We start from the raw sequence: 8196 nt of genomic DNA on the forward strand, positions 1-8196 counted from the left end.
TGAGGAGGACTCTCCTGGGACAGGCAGGGTGAAGGCAGAGCGCTCCAGAAGGGGCTGGGCAGCCAGCAGCACGAAGGCACATCACCACCACATTGGTGGCAGCCTCAGCTGAGCTTTGTTGACAGGCAAGACCTGACACTCTTCAGCCATGAAATAGAGTTTACCCAAGACTGAAAGCAAGCAGCTGGCCTTGGCAGAGGTAAAGTGCAATTAGCATTGTTACACTGTAGAACAGCCTTCCCACAGTAATCTGCTCTATGGGGCTGGCTCACCTTCCTTTAATAAGATATTTTGAAGGCGGCTGATTCATGTTTGCAAAGGATCAGGTGACCCATTAAACACCAAACTAAACTTCTTTGCACTTATTGAGAGGGACAAAATTTTATTCTGAATTTAGCCCCTTTTTCTGCTACTTAAGTCCTGTTTTAAGTTACAGGTCCCATGTTCCAATCGAGCACCAGAGGCTGTGCAGCTTGCTGGTGGGTTGGCATAGCTACCCCATCAAAACACTGAGGCCTCAAGTTCATTCAAAAGATTTTCAAAATAAGGAGTAAAATAGCAGTGTTTTGTTTAATACAGGTGTTTTATTAAAATGCTTTGTTTACTGGCATATATAAGTGAAAAGGGAGGAATAGATTTATAGGAATGTTAAAAGAGGAAGTGCTCCATCAATCCTTTTCCCTATTAACTGCCACAGAAATTAGGTTTTAAGGCTTGAGGAAACCAAACTTTAAGTTTACTTTAGGTGTCCAGACTTCTCTCAGAGAAGTTTCCTAACAACCAGTTTCTTAGAATTTGGTCGCCCTTGATCTTTACTTTTAATGCTGTTCCTGTGTCCTCTAGGTTGAAGATGAATCCCACCTTTTGTGGTATGCAGGCTGCTGGTTAGTGGTATCAGTTCTAAGGTGGAATTGCAGCTCTGTGGTCGCAAAGTGGAGTGCTGAAATAGTCCTAAGAAAATGAAAATTAGTCTAGACTAGAAACAGGGAACAAAAGATTTTGGTTTCTGTTGCTGATTACAAAAGCAAGTAAATTTTTTTTTAGAAGTGGAAAAAGACCAGAAAGAAGGATTGCAGACATACCTCCAAATAACAACTTATTTTCATCTTACTTAGAGAAACATGGTAGTTGGGAGATGTGGGCTAGTTTCCCTGCATCACCAAGGGGAACTCTTTGTCCTATGCCCCACCTGAGCTGCAATGGAAGGGGAAAATTGCTCTTCATTTCTCTAGGGATGCCAGCTCTCTTAGTAGAAGTGATGTTTTTAATTTAAACTGAATTGGAATATTTCCAGGGTAACTGCATCATTAGTTGAGGATGCTGTTTTCCATAAACAAATATGGCAAGTGTCTCAGACTGAAAACAGTGCTATCCCCAGTGTTACCAGCTTCCAGTTCTCGAGAGACACAAAGATTTCAACTCATTCACCTAAGCAATGGGAGAGCTGTTCCAGTGAACTGGATGCTGGAAGGACAAGAAAGCCTGGCCTTTATCCCTTCCTCAGCAAAGAGGAAAGAGGTGTGACAGGATGGGAGATGGAGATGCAATCTGTGGATCAGGCTGTAAGGAGAAGCTGCCATGCAAACACTTGTGATGAGCTAACTGTTCCATCCAGGTATTCTTGGATGTGCAGCCTTCCAGCTGGGTGAGGAACAGAGCTGCCAGCCCTTACAGACTGGATGAAGAGTCTGGATTTCACTGTTTGCAGCTGGAGTGCTCTGTGCTGGATAATTCACTGCTGCTCTCCCTTGGCTCAGAGCTAGAGAAGGTAGCTGGTGCTGCAACCCAACTAGATTGGTGGAATTTTCTTCAAATATGAATTAATACACAATTGATTATAAAATGTATAAGTGAAACTTATTATTTTCTGGCTAGCAAAGTAAAAGAGCTCTGAATTCTTATATTTCCGACAGAGTATCTCTTCAACTACTAAATTAAAACAACATCGCCGGTATATGAATGTTATTCTAATCAGCTGTCTAAAGGTTTCTGTTATTCACTGCTTCCCAGTAGAGAGGTCATTAAAACCTTGACACTTTAGTGTTTAATTAATTTATGCTTCCTTTTTCATTTAAGGCCATGTATTTCAACACTAGCAGCAAGTGATAGGCTTGCCTTTACACAGTATCATTAGAAAATAAATTGTACTATGTACTTTCCTCACTCCTAATAGTCTGGAATTTTTGACTTGAATTAACCTGACTGTAATTGCAGTGCTGTGGCAGAAACATTACAAAGACCAGAAGTTTTATATAGGCATTTATTTTGAAGAAAAATACTGGGTGTTTATGTCATTTTAAGGTAGAAAAATGGTGGTAGCAGAATATAGCTTTTAATCTAATGTACTGCAGCCTAAACAATATCTGCTTAAAAACTAGAATTTGTTGGCTGTAAATCTTCATGGGCAAAACTGGTTTATTGGCTCTTCTGAAAGTTATTCAAATTTTCAGCTGTGTAATGAGAAGATAAGATTAAACTTTGGCTAAATGTTAGATACTAGACTTACTAGGCTCAATCTCAGGAAGAGAAACGCTCCTAAAACAAACTTACAGTTAAAAAGAATTCCGGTAAACTTAAAAAATATCAACAGTTCCTGAACAGTGGTTTTAAATTTGGTAGCAGTGCCTTTTCTGTTAGAATGTGTGCTTTTCAGTGTCTTAAATACTGCAGAAATTTAGCCAAGGCAGAGTCATAAAGTAATTTGTTTGTACATGCTCAAACAAGACTTCAGTTTTACTGGCTGATATGTCAAATTATTCCCTCATGATTGAACTGTGTCAGGCTCATGCTACACCAAAAATGTCAACTTGATCTGCAATAACTGTTCTGGACCAGGATAAACATGGACCTTAAAGCACAGAGGAGGGAAGCTATCTGTCTTTTTCTCATCTTCTGTAACATCTGTGCCCACATCTGGTGAAAGGGGAGGAGGAAGAATACCTGATGCAAAAGCTGCATTGCAGAATGGAAAGACAGGGACAAGGATTCTGATGAAAGATGGCTGATGAAAAAAATTAAGTGAAATGGGAGTAAATTGAAGTTGAAAAGATTAAAATGAAGAAGCAGATAGGGAGTGATTGCATAAAGAATTAAGGGCATGGACATAGCTAAAGATAGCTAAGGAAGTGTCATTTACATATGGGGCTAATGGGCCAGGGTATAACTGCTGGTAAAAGAAAGCTGATGTAGGGAAGAGAATCTTGAGGAAAGGAATTAAAATGTTTTGTAAATCAAAATAGGAGATATCATACTAAAGTAAAATGGGCTGGTTTATTCTATCATGTTTCATTTGAGATATCAGAACCATGAAGAAATGCATAGACCTCTAGGTTCAGCTTTCATTGATTTCAGCTACATCTACAACATTCAAATACATCTGTAAATTCAACCCTGTGATGTCCATCTGTATACACAGAAAATGAGGAATGTTTCACATGTTATGACACAGGCTTTAATGACATGAATACATATATTTATTTATACCTGAAAATATAGTTGTGTAAGTACAGGCAATTTCTCATAATTTCTGCTGGACTTTGTGGTTTTGGTGTTCATGTAGGCATGTACAAATATGTTTATTCCTATTAAACCTTTTAATAACCAGTGTGTTTAAGTTAATCTGCCTTGCAACATAGCTGCACTGTAAATATGAATTATTTAAAGGTGTTCCTGAGCTGTTCTTGAATTAACCTTCTCTATTTACTTGGCCACTTTATGATCTCCACTACACCACTGTGCTTCTGCTATATTTATAGAAAAGGATTGTTTCCACAGTACATAGTTAAAGAAGTAAATTCCAGATCTCATGTCACGAGCTGCCTCCTGGAGCAGCCTGCCTTTCCTCCATGGCAATACCCACAGAAGAGACCAGGTTCTTCCTTTAAACACACAATTTCCTCCTGGCATGAGCAGGAATCATGGGATGAGGGAGCTCAGCTCCCCAGAGAGAAGGGACTTGTCTTCCCTATATCTGAGCAAAAGTCAGGCATACCTGACAGCCTCTCAGTGGCACGGCAGAGAAGATAAGAGACTTTCTCTAATCAAGCCTTGATGCTAGTGTTTCTATTTTTGAGACAGGCTTATTCCAGTTCTTGAGCTTAAATCAAAACAAAGCTGGGGTTCTGTGAAGCTAAATGGATTGTATTGTCACAACCTCCTGTTCTAGCAGCATAACTCCTTGAAAAGGTTTTCATTATTTGATCTGAGATAATGACATCAGCTTATTACTCCAGTGTAGCAGTTCTTCATGTCTCTAACTTCAACCCTTAACATTTCCAAAGGGCACTTAAACCACTTGGTTTGCAATATTTTTTTTTAATCTAGACTCTTATAGATAACGTTTTTATTTTTCACTGAGAATGGTACAGAATCATAATTCCAGAATCTAATAATCACTAAAGGCTTTAACCACATTTATCATTTGGAACATTAGTTATTTCTTTCTCAGTATCTCAGATTTCTCATTGATACCTCTGGGCCACATTAAACAGATTTTTTTAACCTGCACCTTTTTCCCAGGCTTTCATTTATCATTTTGAAAATCCTATAATTAAAATAAATCCTGATCCTTTGCCCAGCATTTTCTTCAGCATAATCATTTGGATTTGTAAAATTGCAGTGAGCAGGTTTGTCGCTGAAGGACATGGAATGATTCACACAAACACGTCTCAGTGGTATGACAGGAAAAGAAGTAACCTTATTCTTTGACTCCAGTATTTATAGATTCTCAGCAATGACCAGGGATTGGATAATTGAGTTGCAACCTTCCCAATCACACTGGTCATGCGAAATGTCCATCAAAGATTCCTTAGAAGGAATGTGTAAACATTTTATGTTTATAGTTAATTTCCTGGGAAAGTAACTAAAACTATGAAAACAAGATCAGAAGGTTTAGTTTTCAGGGCAACACAGGTCAAACATTAGAATTAGGGAAGTGGAGAAAATGGCTTGATATGTGTCAGCACTTCCCTATGCTTCCACCAGAACAAAAATGATGTGACTTCCACAAAACTATACCATGGCCTGAATTATTTGTGGAGGTTTTTTGTTGTTTTTGTTTGTTTGTTTTGCTAACTATTAGGCAATTTCAAATGATTAACTTTTTTATCTGAGCTTTATTTCTTTCTATGCTGAATAATTTTAAAATGGTTCAGGCTTTCTCAGTGTGTTTTTGGCAAAGTGTTAGATGTTATTATTTGTAAGAGAGAGAGAGAGAGAAAGTGAGATTTCACTATATTCCTTTACATTTTGAGCTGTATAATTATTTCTAGTCTCTGATTTGGACTGTCTGAGGTCATTTGATATGTTCTGACTGGGGGAGACTGAGGGGGGATCTCATTGCGGCCACGGCTTCCTCACGAGGGGAAGAGGAGGGGCAGGCACTGATCTCTTCTCTGCAGTGACCAGTGACAGAACCTGAGGGAATGACCTGAAGTTGTGTTTGTTGTGCTATTTGAATGCAGTTGCCAGAAAATCAGCCACGTTCCCTGTTTCCTCAGTTTCTGTATAGACCCTGAAGTTGAATGGTTTAGAAGTCTCTCCATATCCAGGCTGAAATTTTTCCCCTACATTTTTCACAGAAATTGTTCTGCATGATATAAGATGAGAAGGAAATAAGACTTCTTTTGTTTTGGGTGGGATTTTTTTCAACTCTCTCAAGAAACTAACCATAGCTCTTGTGACTCTTATTTTGTTTTTTCTAAGCTAATGACAGGAGCAGTGATTCCCACATGCAAGATACATCACTCACTTTTGTATTAAACCTTACTGACATAGGAAGATGCCTATATTCTGTTGTCACTAGGGAAGCATCCATAACTTTATTTCCAACTCTTCTCAGATCAAGTTTGAGATTTTAAAAGGCATTATGTGTATAAATCATGTCTTAGGGATCAATTTGTTTTTGCCATCTGTAACTGTGATGCTCTTGCATCCTGTCTAGAGCCTTTACTGCCAGACCATTTCCCTGCAACCTTTCCCTCAAGTTTTCTCATGAGTGGCAGGAGTAAGTCCTGATGTCTAAATTACCTCTGCATTGTTTTGTCCTCTTATATGTGTCTCCTCAGCATCTATGTGGTTAAAGATAGCTGTAAATAAAAAGAAACACTCTCTGATCATCTTTAAAAAATATTTTATCTCTTTGTATCTTTGTGAAGCTGCAAATACATCGTTATACTTGCTGCTGATGTCAGAAAACTGCAACACAGATTGAGTGGTATTCTCTGGTTGTATAAGACTGTAGAGGAGATGAGAATTGGGCAGGAGCATCCACAGTCCTGTACCATTTGCCACAAGATGGATTGTGAGAAGTGAAGGGGGAATGGCACTGGGGTTTTACATTACACCTGAACCGTGCTGGAATGAGCTGATGGAATGTGTGGTAAGCTGAAAGGCTCTGTCTTTATACAAACGGTACCTATTGCATCCATATGACTTAGGCTTTTAAAAATACACTTTAAATACAAATTGAGATGCTTTATTTTACTCTTCTTTCCTCATTTCTTTAGAAGAAAATTCTAAACCTTTCAAGTTCCTCGAAGAGTTCATTGGCAGTGTGCTGCTATGAGCTTAAATATGTCCAAAACTGTACACCTTTCTCACATAGGAGGAGTGAGTACAAACTGACTCAAACAGCTACCAGTTGGGCTTTATTTTTAAAACTGAGTGTGATTTCTACCAGATTTATGGCACAAATGTTCACACACAAATCTGTCTCAGATTAGTAGTGTCTTTAGCATTTAAAAACCTATGTACTATCTTTACCAAATCATTTGAAGGAAAAACCTCATTAATCCCTAAAATGGACAAATTGCATTTGTCTTTTATTAATATTCATGATGTTTTCCAGAAGCAACATGAAATTTTTTTCTTTATGGTATTTAAAGAGAATATGATTATCACAGGGATGATTCACAAACATATGAAGTTTTTTCCTCTTGCCAAGAAAAGCTAATACTCCACTGTCAGAATTTTAATCTTCTTACACTCTCTGTTTATTGTAAAAAATTATGTTGCATCTTGTACACATTTTGCAAAATGATAGAATCACTGAATAGGAAAATTAGCCTCAATTCCTAGTGTTAAACGACATTCAAATGTTTATATCTGTGGGACAATTAAGGACCTTCAAGCTAGTATTCCAAGGCAAGTTATGAGGAACTCTGACTTGTTTTTGGTTGTGGAGCGATATGTCTTCACTGCTCTTTTCTCTGAAGCTGCATGTTGTGACGGGACATCCTCTCCCTGTCCCACTCCTCAGGATGCACTGTGACCTCAGAAATGCTCAGTGCCTGGGCTACGTTCCTCTTGAGCTTATCAGAAACAATGTCTGCTCCCAGGAGCTTGTACTGGCTTAACAACCTCCTGTTTTTTAATGGAAAGCCCTTGGAAATTTTTATTGCCCAGGTCACATCCCAAGTGGAACACCATTTTTGCAATTGGACTTTCAAACTTCAAACTCTCAAACTGCGGCCAGGATGGAAGATTACTATGAACAAATCCAATTGTCTTGTGGACCTATAAACAGAGGTTCTAAATGAGACCCTTTGATCTCCTGGGCTGCAGCAGGCACTCAGCAGCCATCTCCCTCTGAGAGGGATATCTCACAGCTTTGCTGTACTTGCAGAGCTGATGCTGAGCACCAGCAATGGAGCCTAGGCTGATACCCCAACTCCCCAAGGCTCAACTCTGCTCCCATTGAAGATGCAAATGAATATTCACTGAATGCACTTCACTGAATTCAAGGGGAATTTTTCACAGGTACACACCTTGTGCCTTCTCCTTTAGGTCTGTGTGTGTGTAAGTGTGGATATGCTATAATAAATGTATATAAATGCTATAATAAATGAATGCTGCTCTCCTAGATTCCTAAGTATGTAAGATTTGTAAATAAAGTAGGGCTGCAAGTTACTGTTGTGCTTATTGTAAGTTCTATAGAGTCTTTTGTTATACTGTTTATTGATTAAATGCTATTAAGTGCTGTTAAAACCTTTAGGCCTAAAACACTGGTTGAGGTCTAAGTTTAACAGAGGGTTCCACTCTGAACCTTGTAACTCAACAGGAAGGTCTTCCTTAAATCTTTTTATCATTACTCTTTCCTATCCTTACCCTTTCTCCATCCTCAGCCTCCATGTAGGTAATTTGAGACTAATTTTAATTTTAGATTGATTCTAGATTGTAATCTGATTTTGCTCTGTG

This window comes from Pseudopodoces humilis, chromosome 7, assembly GCF_049639895.1.
Source record: "Pseudopodoces humilis isolate 2021_Gansu_Grassland_sample_001 chromosome 7, ASM4963989v1, whole genome shotgun sequence".
In the NCBI taxonomy this organism is placed as follows: domain Eukaryota; kingdom Metazoa; phylum Chordata; class Aves; order Passeriformes; family Paridae; genus Pseudopodoces; species Pseudopodoces humilis.